This window comes from Eumetopias jubatus, unplaced genomic scaffold, assembly GCF_037043125.1.
Source record: "Eumetopias jubatus isolate StellerSeaLion01/CBP00866 unplaced genomic scaffold, mEumJub1_p1.0 scaffold_4, whole genome shotgun sequence".
In the NCBI taxonomy this organism is placed as follows: domain Eukaryota; kingdom Metazoa; phylum Chordata; class Mammalia; order Carnivora; family Otariidae; genus Eumetopias; species Eumetopias jubatus.
In genome coordinates, this window is record NW_028274810.1 from 3,236,901 (window position 1) to 3,254,634 (window position 17,734).

Consider the following 17,734-nt stretch of genomic DNA (forward strand, 5'->3'; position numbering starts at 1 on the left):
GCAGGAGTAGCCATGCCTTTCTGGCCCCTGTGATTGATGTGCAAAGCAAAACCATTTGGCGGATGTCATTTCCCTCTTCATTTTCTCATCACCCTCAGAATTCTTTTTCCCTTACAAGGCGCATTTTATGTTTTGGGGTTCCCCCAAAGCCCCACCCCTCTCGTCTAAGAAGAATAAAAGGCATAAAGTGTAAACTAGACATCCTGGGAATCAGGATAGTTAACACAGAGAAACAGAGAAAGGAAGAAAAGCAGAGACATCTACTGCATGGGAGGAAAGAATGGGCCTGGACAGAATGACCTCGCCAGGTCAGAGTCCGGGTCCAGCAGCTGGGGCTGTAATTCAGCTTCCCCCGGGCAGATAGTGTGTCTTGCCAGGCGCCACCTCCTGGTTGTCTCGTGAATTTTTTTTTTGGTAATTTTTAAAAATTTTAATTTAAAATCTGTGTGTGATTGCTTCGAGGAAGTGTTTCACTGCTGGTGGGATTTGGGATTTTGCCTCCAGAAATAAACATTGTTTCACAAAAATGTCTTAGCCCCAAATCAGCACCTTCCCACTTCTGAGTGAGCAGCCTCTCCAGGCCCTCGTGCTACCCCAGTGGACAAAGGCCTTGGTTTCTGGGAGGGAGGGAGTAAGGAGGCAAGCACCATCCTCCAGGCACTTGCCTTTATTTTGCTGTTTGGCTCTACTGTGGATATTTCTGTAGTCACCAAGCTAATTTGGAGTACGTGTCAAGAGGACCCTTCTATGTTAAAACAAAACAAAATGCCATCCCCCCCCCCCCACTCCCTTCACCTCAGTAGCTACTCAAACTCTGGCACCTTTGTTTTAATTCTTACTCCTCTCTCCAGCACATTCCTTACCCCGGAGCTGGCTAAACCCAAGGCATTCCACTGCCTTCTGGCGCCATCTCCTGTCCTTTCAAATACAGTGAAATGTGAACAGGTCAGAGAATCAAATGTCCAAGTGTGGTTGGTGGCTTTTTGGTTTGTTTTTTCTTAAAAGTCCTTTTTATTTTATTATGATTTTTCTTACTTAAGGAATCTCTATACCCCACATGCGGCTCGAACTTACAACCCCCAAGATCAAGAGTCGGCATACTCTTCAAAGTGAGCCAGCCAGGCATCTCATTAAGAGGTCCTTTTAAAAAGGATATTTAGGGGCGCCTCTGTCTGCCGCTCCCCCTGCTTGTGCATACTATTTCTCTCTCTCTCTGTCAAATAAATAAATAAAATCTCTTTTTAAAAAAGGATGTTTAAACTCAATAAATGTCCAAAATAGTCTAAAACACCTTGCAGGAGCCCACTAAGTACTGAGTTTGTGTGGTAGGGGGGTATACAAGAGTCAGTGTGGGAGGGAGGCCGATCAAAAAAAAAGGAGGGGCGCCTGGGTGGCTCAGTCAGTTAAGTGTCTGCCTTCTGCTCAGGTCATGATCCCCGGGGTCCTGGGATCAAGCCCTGCATCAGGCTTCCCGCTCAGCGGGGAGTCTGCTTCTCCCTCTCCCTCTGCTCCTCCCCCTCCTCCTGTTCTCTCTCTCAAATAAATAAATTAAAAAACAAAACAAAACACAAACAAAAAGAAAGGCGAATGGCCAACACAAGAACTTACTCAAGCAATACAGTTGGTAACTAGAAAAGAGAATCAATGAGGAGACCATTAGATGGAATTCGATTTCTTTTTTTTTTTTTAAGATTTTATTTATTTGACAGAGAGAGACACAGCGAGAGAGGGAACACAAGCGGGGGGAGTGGGAGAGGGAGAAGCAGGCTTCCTGCGGAGCAGGGAGCCGGATGCGGGCTCGATGCGGGGCTTCATCCCAGGACCCTGGGATCATGACCTGAGCTGAAGGCAGACGCCTAATGACTGAACCACCCAGGCGCTCCTGGAATTCGATTTCCTAAAAGAGCAAGCAACTTTGTGCCATGAAATAATGTAGACCCAGAGATATTCTAATTTGGTAGATAATCACATTTATTATCACACGCTTGTCTCCTAACACATGAGTACTGAAGCCCCTTAAGTAAACACAAGAGGCTCAAGAATTGAAGTCAAAGTAAAAAACAACAACAACAACAAAAACAAAAAATGAAAAAATAAAAAACAAAAGAATTAAAGTCCAAGTAATTTGGGAGAGGTGTGGTCAGAATTCTGGATCATTTTCTCAGCTTTCCAGTTCATATTCCCCAACAAATGCAATGTGAGACTATTGTAGACAGAAGACAGGTAAGTTTGTGGTCTGAAATCTTGCAACTTAATTTAAAAAGGAGTAATTGTGGGGCACTTGGGTGGCTCAGTCATTAAGCGTCTGCCTTCGGCTCAGGTCACGATCCCAGGGTCCTGGGACCAAGCCCTGCATCGGGCTCCCTGCTCAGCGGGGAGTCGGCTTCTCCCTCTGCCCCGTCCCCACACCCCACCCGTGTTCATTCATGCTCTCGTGCGTCCTTGCTCTCTCAAATAAATAAATAAATAACATCTTAAAAAATAAAAAGTAATTTTTTGTCCTGCACTGATTCCGTGTCCAGATCACTGCCTGGTACGTATATATTTGCTGAATGAATGACTAAATCTAGTCATTGGAACATTTATTTACTTTCTTTCTGTCTTTGGTATTTTGCAGAATTTTAGACCAGAAGGGTTCTCAGGCATCATTCCAACTCCCTTGTTATAGCCTGTGAAGGCAGAGTTTTGAGGGGCTTAGGGATTCTCTCATGGTTAGACACATAGCAGCTAAGCTGAACCAGGGCAAGGGCACAGACCCCATTGGATTTCCTACTACACTACTGGTTCTCAAACATCAGTGTGCATCAGAATTATCTGGAAAGCTTGTTAAATTACAGATTTCTGGGCCTCCCTCCCATAGTTTCTGATTCCGTAGGTCTGGAGTATGTCCAGAGAATTGTATTTATAGCAGGTCCTCAGATGATGCTGATGGTCTGAGGGGACCCCACTTGAGAACCAAAGCCCTACACCAACTGGAATAGGGGAGGGAGTAGGGAGTTTGCCATTCTTGGTAGGGCTTCCAGCCATCTGGAATTGTTATTTGCAGTCATCTTTATAGAGATGAGCCACAATACCTTCATTAGTTTACAATCATATATTGAGGACTTCTAGATGCTAGGCACCATGCCATGCCCTAGAAATAAAATATTAACAAGAGGTAATCCCAGCCCTCAAGAATTTCACAATCTCTTAAGGGTTATAGATGCCTTACCCAATTACTAGACTGCAACACTGAGGAGTTCTAAATAGTGGTAGAGCAAAATGTTACGGGAATCAAAGAGGATGGGGACCTAGCGGTGAGGTTTTCTTTACCTGATACCAGCAATCTTCCCTCAGAATAGGAGCAGGTCCTAGAGTGATATGTAACAACAAAAAATTCCACTCCAAGGCAGGCAGATTCGTGCGTCACTGTCTCGGAGAGTGACCCCAAAGGATAGGTTCTGTCAAAGCAGGATTCTCCTTAATACATTTTATAAATTGCTCCCTCTGCAAGAAGGAAGGAAAAAGGATAGCAGGGTGCGCTGGAATTGTAGTCATTTGTTCCGTCTGCTGTGGTGGCTGCCTCATTCTGCTTGTCTTCTTCCTTTTCTCCTTATTCTCTACCATTTGTCTAACTCAAATGTACGTTGTATACCAACCCAAGCAAAAGATATTAACACTTCTGCCACTTCCCTTCCATCGTGAGAAGATGCCAGTTAGAGATATTTTTTGCTTTGTTTTTCAAGAAAGTGTTATGTCTGAATCACTATAGGAATAAGAATCAGGGGATAATATAATAGTGTAATCTTGTTACAATGGGTAGCTTATTACTGGTTTAAATCATCCCCCAGATAAGAAGTCTGTTCTCAGGTCAGATTGTGACAAATGATTTGGATTTCTTTGAAATCTTATAAGAGAAAGAGTTTGCTGTGTTTTCATGCACATCTTATTTGATCTCAAAATAGCTATACATTTTATTTATTTATTTGTCAGAGAGAGAGAGAGAGCACAAGCAGGGGGAGCAACAGGCAGAGGGAGAGGGAGAAGCAGTCCCCACTGTAGCTACACATTTTTTTTTAAAGAGAATATGAATCTTAAAGGGTAAAGTGACTTGGCTGAAGTCATATAGAAATACAACTGGGACAAAGAATCAGGTTCTGACCGACCCCTCACTCAAAATGTGTTAAAATGGGGCACCTGGGTGGCTCAGTTGGTTAAGTGTCTGCCTTCGGCTCAGGTCATGATCCCAGGGTGCTGGGATCGAGTCCCGCATCAGGCTCCCTGCTCAGCGGGAAGCCTCCTTCTCCACCTGCCTGCCTGCCTGTCTGCCTATTTGTAATCTCTCTCTCTCTCTCTGTGTGTGTGTCAAACAAATAATAAAATCTTTAAAAAAGTGTTAAAATAATTAAAAAAAACAAAAAACCTTTAAGAAAAATAGAGGATTTTTTTTAATAGAGGACATTTCTGGTTCCAGCTGCTGCTCCCGCCTCAATTAATTCCCTGCAGTAGCGGAGGAGGCATTGCTCGGAGGAGGAAATCCAAAACCCAACAAAAGCTTCAAGTCATTTCTAAGGAACATCTGCAAAAGTGAAATGCATCTGTTAATGAGCTCGTAGATCCTGCATTCTTTCTACTGTTCTACTGTCCAACGCATTTATCATTTTAGGTATGACATATATTTTAATTAAGTAGTACTCTCACAGGTTCGTTATAAATCTATTCACATTGGGAAAAATTGACTTTTTTTGCTCCTTCTAAAGAAAAAAAATAAAAAGGAGGGACACCTGGGTGGCTCAGTCAGTTAAGCCTCCGACTCGATCTCAGCTCAGATCTTGATCTTGGTATTGAGTTCAAGCCCCACTTCGTGTTTTTTTTTTAATTTTTAAAAAAGATTTCATTTATTTATTTGACAGAGAGAGAACACAAGCAGAGGGAGGGGCAGGCAGAGGGAGAGAGGGAAGCAGGCTCCCCGCCGAGCAAGGAGCCCCATGTGGGGCTCAATCCCAGAACCCAGGGATCATGACCTGAGCTGAAGGCAGACCCTTAACCATCTGAACCACCCAGACGTCCCTCAAGCCCCAATTTGGACTCCTCTCTGGGCGTGCAGTCTACTTAAAAAAAATAAATAAAAACAAGGAAATAATTACTTGGAGTTGGCTCTGGAATGGTAGAGAACACTGGATCTTAGCAATGACTTGTCACTTTTCCTTTTAATTATTATTATTACTTTATTATTATTTTTTTAAGATTTTATTTATTTGTCAGAGAGAAAGAGAGAGGACAAGCAGGGAGAATGGCAGGCAGAGGGAGAAGCAGGCTCCCCGATGAGCAAGAAGCCTAATGTGGGACTCGATCCCAGGACCCTGGGATCATGACCTGAGCCGAAGGCAGACACTTAACTGACTGAGCCACCCAGGCATCCCTACTTTATTATTTTTTAATTATACAGGTAATATCTGATGAATTTAGGGAAAATAGGAGATTCAAAAAAGAAAAAAAATAACATCACTTAAAATTCCTTCAATTAGAAATAACCGTGGGCACCTGGGTGTCTCAGTCGGTTAAGCGACTGCCTTCGGCTCAGGTCATGATCCTGGAGTCCTAGGATCGAGTCCTGCATCGGGCTCCCTGCTCAGCAGGGAGTCTGCTTCTCCCTCTGACCCTCCCCCCTCTCACGCTCTCTCTCTCTCTCTCAAATAAATAAATAAAATCTTAAAAAAAAAGAAATAACCGTGTTAATATTTGGTATTTTACAAACGTTTTTCTATGAAGTTATATCTAAATGCATATTTTGGGGCACCAGGGTGGCTCAGAAGGTTAAGTGTCTGCCTTGGGCTCAGGTCATGATCCTGGGGTCCCGGGATCAAGCCCCGCATCCGAATCCAGCTCCCTGCTCAGCGGGGAGTCTGCTTCTCCCTCTCCGTCTCGGTCTCTCCTCCACTTGTGTGCTCTCTCTCTCTCCGGTGAATAAATAAAATCTTTTAAAAAAATGAATGCATACATTTTATGCGTATAAATATTGTACTTTTTACACAAATGGGACCATACCATGCACATACTTGGCCTGTAACCTTTTTTTCTAACATTATTTTGTGAACATTCTTCAATGTCAATAAACATGTTTCCCTGTTTTTCTTTCTTTCGCTTTAATAGATGGCTTGTTCCTTTCTTTAATTACAAAAGGAATGAGACCTATATATTAAATTATTGAACATATATAAAACCCAGTATATATTCATATTTACTAGAGCTACAAAGTATTATCACTTTCAGAAAATTCTTTAATTATAATTTACATTCACTTCTTCCCCTACTAATCTTATATTTATCAATATGCTAACTAAGCAGAACAGTAACCTCACGTGTGTTTTTGGAGTTACTCTAAGCACCAGATATGTTTGGATTTTTTGATAGTGAAATGTTTATACTTCATAATGAACCCAATCAAAAAAGTTCACTATGAGCCCACTCTCCCCTTCTCTGTCGTCAATTTATTTTAATTAAAAAAATTTTTTAAACAAGAATTTATTTATTCACCTGACAAAGAGAGACACAGAGAGAAAAGGAACACAGGTGGGGGAGGGGAGAGGGAGAAGCAGGCTATCCGTGGAGCAGGGAGCCTGATGCGGGGCTCCATCCCAGGACCCTGGGATCATGACTTGAGCCAAAAGCAGACGCTTAATGACTGAGCCACCCAGGCGCCCCTCAGTCAACAGTTGTTTAAACTTCATAGTATTGTATAGAAATAATCTAGTATATTTAACCAATCCTCTGCCTTGGGATTGTTTGAGTTTCTTTTTCTTTTCAGTTTTTATCTGTAACAATACTTCAATGAGAATATTCTTGTTCATACATATTTACACATTGTTCAATTGTTTCCTAGAATTGCAAGAGGGTCTATGCTTTTCCTTTTAACTTTTTATTATGAAAAAGTTCAAACTCAACCCTTTTAAAAATATATTTATTTATTTGAGAGAGAGAGCACGCGTATGGTGGGGGTGGGCAGAGGGGTAGGGAGAGAGAGTCTTAAACAGACTCCACGATGAGCATGGAACCTGATACAGGGCTCAGTCTCACGACCCTGACATCAGGACCTGAGCAGAAACCAAGAGTCGGGTGCTTAACCAACTGCACCACTCAGGCGCCCCCAATCCTTTTAAAAAGTCAGGTTTATGAAGGTGTAACTTACATCCAGTAAAATTCATCCTTGTTAGTGTACAGTTCTATGTGTTTTGACAAATGTATACATTCACATAACCACCATCATAATAAAGATACAGAACCCCGCCACACCATAATTCCCTTGTGCCCTTTGTAGTCAGCTTCTCTTCCCACACTCATCCTTTGGTAACTACTGATCTGTTTTCTGAACCTATAATTTTGCCTTTCCCAGAATGTCTTATATATTAAATTATACAGTATGTAGTCTTTTGAGTCTGGCTTCTTTCACTTAGCATTCATTCATGTTGTTGCATATCAGAAATTTGTTGCATTTTATTGCTGAGTTTTTCCACTCTATGGAAGTACCACTGTTTATCCACTTACCAGTTGAAGAACATGTGGGTTGTTTCTAGTTTTTAGCAACCAAGAATCAAACCACTATAAACATTTGAGTACAAGTTTTTGAATGAACCTACTTTTTTATTGTTCTTGAGTGGGAGTAGTAGTGGGAGTGAGCACCCTGTGCTGGGTTGGATGGTAAGCGTATGTTTAACTTTGTAAGAAAGCCAAACTGTCTGTCATAGTGGTTGTACTGTTGTTCATTCCCACCAGCAATGCGTGAGAGCTCCAGTTGGTCCAGCCTTTGGCATTGTCAGTGTTATATATATATACAATGTACATTCACACACATACATACGTATATATGTATATACATAAAGCAAAATAAAACAACAAAAAAGTAGCCACCCTAATATATGTGTTGCGGTATTTCTTTTTAATTTGGGATGTGCACCTTTTGGGGTTTTTTTTTGCTATATTTATTGTAATATTGCCCTCCATAAAGGTTATACTCCTCCAAACGTATATACATGAGTTGTCACTCTTTCCTTCTTTCTCTGGAGAGATGGACAAAGGACCCTACAATTGTTGTTCCAGGACTAGGCAAAAATTTAGTATTTTTCTCTCTCATGACCTTTTAGCTATTTCACAGAAATAAAATTCACTTGTATCATGATTAAGTTTTTGTACAACAAATCCCATCTTTTCATGGATTTTCAGTATAAAGTGAGAGATATGTTCAATTGGAGGAAATTTTGGTTTAAAGGTGAGTAAAGTCTACATTAGTGAGTGTAGCAAGCTCTTCAAAGACACATTGAAACAAGGAAGAAGAAACAAAAAAAGGCACAAACACAAAACAAAAAGACACGTATTGAAAGTAAACCCATTGAATGCAAGCTGGTGCAGCCACTCTGGAAAACAGTATGGAGGTTCCTTAAAAAGTTGAAAATAGAGCTACCGTATGACCCAGCAATTGCGCTATTGGATATTTACCCCAAAGATACAAATGTAGTGATCTGAAGGGGTATGTGCACCCCAATGTTTATAGCAGCAATGTCCACAATAGCCAAACTATGGAAAGAGCCAACATGTCCATCAACAGATGAATGGGTAGAAAAGATGTGGTGTACATATACAACGGAATATTATGCAGCCAACAAAAAACCCTAAATCTTGCCATTTGCAATGACGTTGATGGAACTAGAGGGTATTATGCTAAGCTAAATAATTCAATCAGAGAAGGACATGTATCGTATGATCTCACTGATATGAGGAATTCTTAATCTCAGGAAACGAACTGAGGGTTGCTGGAGTGGTGGGGGGTGGGAGGGATGGGAGGCTGGGTGATGGACACTGGGGAAGGTGTGTGCTATGGTGAGCACCGTGAATTGTGTAAGACTAATGAATCACAGACCTGTACCTCTGAAACAAATAATACATTATATGTTAAAAAAAAAAAGAAGATAGTAGAAAGGGAAAAATGAAGAGGGGGAAATCGGAGGGCAAGATGAACCATGAGAGACTATGGACTCTGAGAAACAAACTGAGGGTTCTAGAGGGGAGGGGTGGGGGGATGGGTTAGCCTGGTGATGGGTATTAAAGAGGGCAGGTATAGAATGGAGCACTGGGTGTTATATGCAAACAATGAATCATGGAACACTACATCAAAAACTAATGATGTAATGTATGGTAATTAACATAACATAATAAAATAAAATTAAAAAAAGAAAGTAAACCCACCATTTTGTAAGAAATAATAACACCAAAATAATTTATACTAATGCAAAATACTGCTTGTTAAAGCAGCTGAAATAACCAAGCGGGAGAAAACCTGAATTAAACGGACCACATTGCACCAATCACCCAGCTTCTATCAAATTTCAATATATTTCAGTAGGATTGCAATAAACTCTTGGGTTACTAAGACTTTGTTTTTGGTATTTGTGGAAGCTGTTGACGTGATTGAACTAAAGTTAAATGGAAACCCAAACACAGCCTTGGCAAAAATCCAGGCTGTATTAAGAAATAAACAGGGAAACATACTTATTCAAACACATGGCAGAAGAATATACCAAAATCCCACCAACAGGCATTGTGCATTGAATAAGCTCTCTATCTTGTAACAGTGAGTTTGGATTTGGCATGCTAAACTTCTCTATAACAAAATATATATATATTCTTACCTTTTACTACAGAATAAGAAAAGCAAATGTTGGCTTAAAGACAGCTAAAACACTCAATATATTTTCTTGTCTTTGTAGAAGGTCCACAAGTCAGTTGTTAGCTACATATTATTATTATTGTTGTTGTTGTTGTTATTTTTAGAGAGGGAAGGAGGGGGGAGGAGCAGAGAGAGAGGGAGAGAGAGAATCTTAAGTAGGCTCCGTGCCCAGCTCAGAGCCCAGCCCAGGGCTCAATGTCACAACCATGAGTTCATGACCTGAGCTGAAATCAAGAGTCGAACACTTAACTGACTGAGCCACCCAGGTGCCACTACCTCATATTAATTTTTTAAATTTAATTTTGATTTTTATCAAAGTAGTACAGGTACATAGTGTAAAAGGCCAAATAGATTGTTAAAAGTCATAACAGTCTATTCTCCCCATATCCAACTTGTACTTCCTCAATCACTGCAACTTTTTAATGGTTGCTTGCAGTCTAGAACTCCAAATTTTCTTTCTTTTTAGAAAAAAAAGATTTTATTTTTATTTATTTTAGAGAGAGAGAGACAGCACAAATGGGGAAGAGAGGGAAAAGCAGGCTGGGAGCCTGATGTGGGGCTCCATCCCAGGATCCCGGGATCATGACCTGAGCAGAAGGCAGATGCTTTATTGACTGAGCCACCCAGGTGCCCCTAGAACTCCAAATTTTCAAAAACGTGTTTATACTGCTATTTCTTGATTTTTCAGTTTCAGATAATATCTTTAAAAACTTTTTTAATATTTATTTTTCTTATTTTTTAAAAAAGATTTTTATTTATTTATTTGAGAGATAGAAAGAGCACAAGCAGGGGGAATGGCAGGCAGAGGGAGAGGGAGAAGCAAGCTCCCCACTGAGCAGGGAGCCCAATGCGGGGCTTGATCCCAGGATCCTGGGATCATGACCTGACTGAAGGCAGATGCTTAACCGGCAGAACCACCCAGGCATCCCCCCCTTTTTTTAAGTAGGCTCCATGGCCATCGTGGAGCCCAATGCGGGGCCTGAACTCACGACCCTGAGATCAAGACCTGAACTGAGATGAAGAGTCCATGCTTAACCGACTGAGCCCCAGATATTATTACCTTTTAACTTCCAAATACAAAAGATGAGGATTTACCTCATCGTGTGTTATTCCTCAACACATATTTCTATCCTATCCTCCTGATATAGTTATTATATTTTTTATTGAAATATAATGAACATAACAGTGTTATGTTAGTTTCAGGTGTACAATACCATGATTCAATAATTCTGTACATTGCTCAGTGCTCGTCAGGGTAAGAGTATTATTAATCCCCTTTACCTATTTCACCAATCCCTCCACCCATCTCCCCTCTGGAAACCATCAGTTTGTTCTCTGTAATTAAAACTCTGGTTTTTGGGGCACCTGGGTGGCTCAGTCGGTTAAGCGTCTTCCTTTGGCTCAGGTCATGATCCCGGGGTCCTGGGATCGAGCCCCACCTCGAGCCCCACGTCGGGCTCCTTTCTCAGCAGGGAGTCTGCTTCTCCCTCTCCCTCTGCCTGCCACGCCCCCTGCTTGTGCTCTCTCTCTCTGTCAAATAAATAAGTAAAATCGTAAAAAACCCCACAAAACCCCGAAGCTCTGGTATTTTTGGCGGGCTCTTTGCCTCTGCGTAGTATGTCCACTTCCCTTTCCGCCTCCATTGCCACCCTGACGCCTGTGAAAAAACTTGTGGTGAAGGGGGGCAAAAAAAGGAGCAAGTTCTGAAGTTTACCCTTGACCGCAGCCACCCTGTAGAAGACAGAATCATGGATGCAGCCCCTTTTGAGCGGTTTCCTCAAGAGAGATTCAAAGTGAATAGAAAAGCTGGGAATCTTGGTGGAGGGGTTGCAACCACTGAAAGGAGCAAGATTACTGTACCTCTTGAGGTGCCTTTTTCCAAAAGGCATTTGAAATATCTCACCAAAAAATATTTGAAGAATAATCTATGTCACTGGGTGTGCATAGTTGCCAACAGCAGTTATGAATTGTTACTTCCAGATTTACCAGGATGAGGAAGAGGAGGAAGATGAGGATTAAAACTCATTTATCTGGAATATTTTATAGAAGTTCTTGAATAAAACTTTGGAACCCCCCAAAAGTCTGTTTTTTTGGTCTCTTCTTCATTTGTTCATTTGTTTTGTTTCTTAAATTCCACATTATGAGTGAAATCATATGGTATTTGTCCTTTTCTGTTCTGACATTTCATTTAGCATTATACCCTCCAGGTCCATCCATGTTGTTGCATATGGCAAGATCTCATTCTTTTTTATGGATAAAGACTATTCCATTGTGTTATATACCACATATACCACAACTTCTTTATCCATGGAGGGACACTTGGGTTGCTTTCATATCTTGTAAATAATGCTGCAATAAACATAGGGGTGCATATATCTTTTTGAATTAGTGTTTCTGTTTTCATTAGGTAGATACCCAATAGTGGAATTACTGGATAGTATGGTAATTCGATTTTTAATTTTTTGAAAAACTCCATACTCTTTTCCACAGCGGCTGCATCAATTTGCATTCCCACTAACAGTTCATGAGGATTACTTTTTCTCCACATCCTCCCCAACACTTGTTATTTCTTGTCTTTTTGATTCTAGCCATTCTGACAGGTGTGAGATATCTCATTGTGGTTTTGATTTGCATTTCCCTGGTGATTAACTATTGAATAATAATTTTAGCTGAATCAGCATTTAGAAAATCATCAATATTTACCCACAGCTGAGCCAAGCAGTGTATATGTCTTTTCTTGTACAACTTTTTAATTTCCCTTGAATTGATAATGACATCCCCCTGCCTCCTCCCTTTGCTTTTGTTTTATAGTAGCTTATTCATCTCTAAACTCACTGTTGAAAATGTAACTCTTCTCTCATGTTCAAATGTATCAGGAAACTGGTCATAACATTTTTTTAAAGGAATATTCCTCGTGGAACTCTCTGTCCTTCAGTTCAGAAGTTAGACTGACTTCTCTTCTCTCAGGAAGTTTTAGTATATTTCTTTTACCCTAGATGTTCTATTATTTCATGATAATGTATCGTGGTGTAGGTCTTTTTTTTTTAAAGATTTTATTTATTTTGACAGAGAGAAAGAGAGAGTACAAGCAGGGGGAGCGGCAGGCAGAGGGAGAAGCAGGCCTCCTGCGGAGCAGGGAGCCCATGTGGGGTTCCAACCCAGGACCCTGGGATCATGACCTGAGCCGAAGGCAGACACTTAACCAACCGTCTGAGCCACCCAGGTGCCCCTCATGCTGTAGGTCTTTTTTATTTCTTGGAAGACCACTCAGTGGGCTCATTTGCCTAAAAGTTTATGCTCTTCAGCTCTGGGATGTTTTCTCATATTTTTCTTTGATAATTTTGTTTTATATGTTCTCTTCTTCTGAAACTCCTATTAATTGTATGTTGAACCTTCTGGACTGGTCTTTAATATTCCCAGCTTTTTCCTTCTATTTTCCATCTTTTTACTTCTTATTTATTTATTTATTTTAAGTAATTTTTGCACCCAGTTGGGGCTTGAGCTCATCAGCCCAAGATTAAGAGTTTCATGCTCTAATGACTGAGCCAGCCAGTCTCCCACACCTTTTTGCTGATCATTCTATTTTCAGGGAGATTTGCTCAACTTTATCTGTCACCCCTATTGAATTATTAATTTCTGCATTCATATTTTTAATTTTCATAAGTTCTTTCTTCCATGAATGTTCTTTTTTTTTTTTTATTTGACAGAGAGTACAAGCAGAGAGAGGGGCAGGCAGAGGGAAAGGGAGATGCAGGTTCCCTGCTGAGCAAGGAGCCCGTCGCAGGACTTGATCCCAGGACCCCGGGATCATGACCTGAGCCAAAGGCAGATGCCTAACGGACTGAGCTACCCAGGCACGCTCCTTGTTTTTTTAATTTAAAGATTTTATTTATTTATTTATTTGAGAGCGAGAGCATGAGTTAGGGAGGGGGGAGATAAGCAGAGGGAGAGGGAGAGGAAGGAGGAAACTCCCTGCTGAGCAGGGAGCCTGATGCGGAACTCAATCCCAGGCCCCGGAGATCTTGACCTGATCATCTGCCTATCCAACTGAGCCACCCCGGTGCATTTTTACTTTCACAAATACATTATCTTTTATATATATATTTCTAAGATTTTATTTATTTATCTGAGCCAGAGAGAGAGAGAGAGAGAGAGCACAAGCCGGGAGAAGGATCAGAGGGAGAGGGAGAAGCAGGCTCCCCGATGCGGGGCTTGATCCCAGGGTCCTGGGATCATGACCTGAGCCGAAGGCAGATGCTTAACCAACTGAGCCACCCAGGCGCCCCAAATTCTCTGCCTTTTAAAGAGAAGTTTCAAGTTAGTTTTTTGGAAGTAATTTTGTTACCAAGGTTACAAATTTCTTTTAAGACAACTATTTATTCCTTGTGCTACTGGGAGAATGCAGTGATGCAATAATTCTTAGATTACAAAATCTCTAAATCATTTGTATTTGCTATTGCAATATGGATTTATTTCTGGGAGACTTACTCTTTGTTTGACTTTGGTTAATGTTAAAACTAGGTTGCACGATGTTGACATAAAAAGAGGTGACTCAAACTGGAAAATCTCAACCACAAATTTTAAATTTTTGCAGCTATTCCACCAAATTTGTTTTTTACATAGCAATAATAAAAAATGTACTGTAATAATATGTATGCTTCCTACTTCCGCATTTACTAACAATCCCTAAAGTGAAAAGGATCTCAAATTAGAGAAAGAATGGAATTGGAAAAATTGAATTGGAGTGTTCTGAGCCACCCTCTCATTCATTCCTGGAAGATGTAGGGTAGTTCAATTATTTTATAGCATCCTTGGCGTCAATCAAAATCTTTTCTCAAATCTGATAAATATCTCCAACTAAGGTTTAATAGAATAATCAAGTTTACTTATTAGTTATCCTGGAGTCTTTGTATCTCAACAGGGGTCATAATATCAAATATCTGTATGGTATTTTGGGCATCAGTAGGGAGTAAGAATATTTCAGGGAGCAGAACATTCTGTGCATTTATGAATTAAACAGGATTATAATGGTCCCCTTTGGAAAAAGATTTTAACTTTGATCACAGGAACTGGATTTGAGATTCATCTTTACAAATTATTAATCTTAGGACCTTGGGTATACCTTGTTTAGTTATCTATTGCTCTTGTTTAGTTATCCATTGTAATAAGTCACCTCAAAACTGAGTAGTTTAAAATAACAACCATGCTTTATTTACTCAAGATTCCAGGGGGAATAAGGGACACCTGGCGTTTAAGTGTCTGCCTTTGGCTCAGGTCATGATCCTAGGGTCCTGGGATTGAGCCCTGCATCAGGCTCCTTGCTCAGTGGGGAATCCTGCTTCCCCCTCTGCCTGCCACTCCCCCCTGTGTGTGCGCACTCTCTCTCTCTCTGACAAATAAATAAATAAAAACTTAAAAAAAAAAAAAGATTCCAGGGGGAATAAGTCCTTCATTCCTGAAGGAAAATCTGGGTGGTACATCATGGTGGTCACCACAGGATCTGTAGCTTTTGGTAGAGACAGCCTTCTTGTCACGACTTGGCATGAGGAAGTTGGGGAATAAATGCTCCATCCTTACAGTCCTCCAGACTTCTGATCTCCTGCCAGTGCTCTCTCCTATGGACCAAACCCAGGAAGTCACAGGACTCTGTGGGTTTTGAGTCACAGAGCAGGATGGAGAAGGGTGAAGAGTGGATCTGGAGGGGCAACAGAAGATATTCAGCAGCAGCAGATGAGTTTACCTTTTGAACATTAAAGGCATATTGAGTTAAATAATATCCTGATGCATGCTTCTTATTGGTGGATTAGAGTTTTCTGAGCCACCCTCTCATTCATTCCTTTCCTTGCTCCTTTGCTTTCATCCACCTCCTGATAACTTAACCTCACTTTTCATTCTACCATTTAAAATAAACTCTGCCTCATTACTTCAGCTTAAAACATGTTCTAGTTCATGAGTTTGGCTTTTCTCCTGACTCTATTTTATTTTTTCATCCTTCATTTAGCTCCATACACCCACCTACTAGCCTGGTGATATTCTTCATCCAACCTCTTCCCAGGCACCTTTGTTTCCAAGCACCAGCCCTCTGGAGAATCTTTCTTCCCCCAGCCTCTTATCCTGGCTTCTTGATTAAGACTAGAAAGAGGTAGGTTTCAAGGTATTGAGGTAGGGCAGGTGAGAGATGACATGAGTGTGGGGACCAAGGGTATGAGGGAAGGCTCACTTTGGTGGATCTCTGTCTATGCTTACCACAGTGTATTTTGTGAAGCTATTATCTAAGGGTAAAATGAATTCATGGCCTGTCCTCACATTCATTATTTCCAACATAACTCTCCCATTCTGTCTAATGTATTCTGATAAAAGTCCTACCATTTAACCTCAATAATCATCTCTTCCTTGAAACTCTTTGGCTTCCATACGTTTCCACCCCCGGATTCACTTCATTCTTTTCTACCTATTCCTCAGTTTCTTCGACTACTTTGGTAGACAATCCCTCTCTCCTCTTTCCCCTCAATCACATTTTTCTTCCCTTTGCCTGATAGCCTTATTAAATATATTCTCTATGGGCATCTTATTTTTTTTCTCATAGCCTCGACTATTACTCATATGTGTATGACTCCTAAATCTGAATCTCCTTCTCGAACTCTCTTTGGGATTCCATTCCAGAGTTCCAGTGGCTGGTGGGATGAGACCACAGGACTTCTTCCCAAGCTGGTACTAAGATGTGCTTTCAGGTTTCTTTTTAGCCTTTTTATCCTTTTTTTTTTAAACCCTTCCTCAATACGTTTTGGTTGTTTTCATATCATCCTGGCTTCCTTCAGCCCGTGTTAAAACAAACTTAACTAACACCAAATTGCCCTGTAGAGATGTCATTTTATACCAAAAGCTCTCCCTCTCCCCCTATTTTCATCTTCACAAAATTTCCTTTTCAAGAACTCAAAAGAGGGTGCCTGGGTGGCTCAGTTGGTTAAGCGACTGCCTTCGGCTCAGGTCATGATCCTGGAGTCCCGGAATCGAGTCCCGCATCGGGCTCCCCGCTCAGTGGGGAGTCTGCTTCTCCCTCTGACCCTCTTCCCTCTCGTGCTCTCTCTCTCTCTCAAATAAACAAATAAAATCTTAAAAAAAAAAAAACTCAAAGGAAACTCTTATCCAGGAGAAGACAATCACTATTTTGTTTTTCTTTAAAGTATTTAACATGCTAACTACCAAATATTTACATTTTAAAGGTAAGCCTAATTGAGGAGTTGTGTGTCTTTGTGTGGGAGGAGGAGGGATGGTGGCAAAGTGTTGAGTCTGTTTGAAACCCTACGGTCTCTAACTGGAGAAACTGAAAACATAGCAAACAAGCACTCCGCTCTGAAAGGGGTTGGACTTATTCACCCACTTTCTTCCCCGAATCATTTGGAATTTCTTTGGGCATTTATCCTGAGAATGGTGTAAGGGATTGAAAGGACAAATTTAAGCAAGAACTAAGAAGTTAGACTCTCAAGACAAAATTAAAAAAAAAAAAAAGATCATTCTTATCCCGCTCTTTTATGTCTCACATTCATAGACTTTTAAAAGCACATTTAACCTACAGGTATCCATGGAAACCGACCAAAGGGAAATTAGAAAAGAGAGGCATTGCAGTACCATTTCTATGCGAATTGATGTCTGATTTTCACTAGTCCAGCACTGTTTTTTCTCCAAGGTCTTGGTGTTTATTACAGCAACCATTACCTCAGTAACAATTCCTCCAGGCTAGTTTTGTTTAAAGGTGCCTAACTTACATACATCACCCAAGTGTTTTAAAAAACGTTCACTCCTTCATGTTGGAAGTTAAAATACTATCTTTATCTCGCGTCTGGTTCTGCACCAGAAGCCTATCCCCCAGCCGGGCAGTGCCACGAAAGCTCATGTGCACCTTGGCCGCAAGGTGCTTTAAAACAGCCAAGAGCCGGTGCGTGTTTGTGTGCCAGATTATGAGTTCCTGCAACCTGGGTACATAAGAAGGATGCTTTCTTCCTCCCTTTCACACTAAAAACAAAACAAAACAAA

General features: G+C 40.9%; 1 pseudogene; it reads left to right on the forward strand.

The window, feature by feature from the left end:
- The first annotated feature begins 11,317 nt into the window (after positions 1 to 11,317).
- LOC114197288 (large ribosomal subunit protein eL22 pseudogene) lies at positions 11,318 to 11,719 on the forward strand (annotated as a pseudogene).
- Positions 11,720 to 17,734: the final 6,015 nt, after the last annotated feature.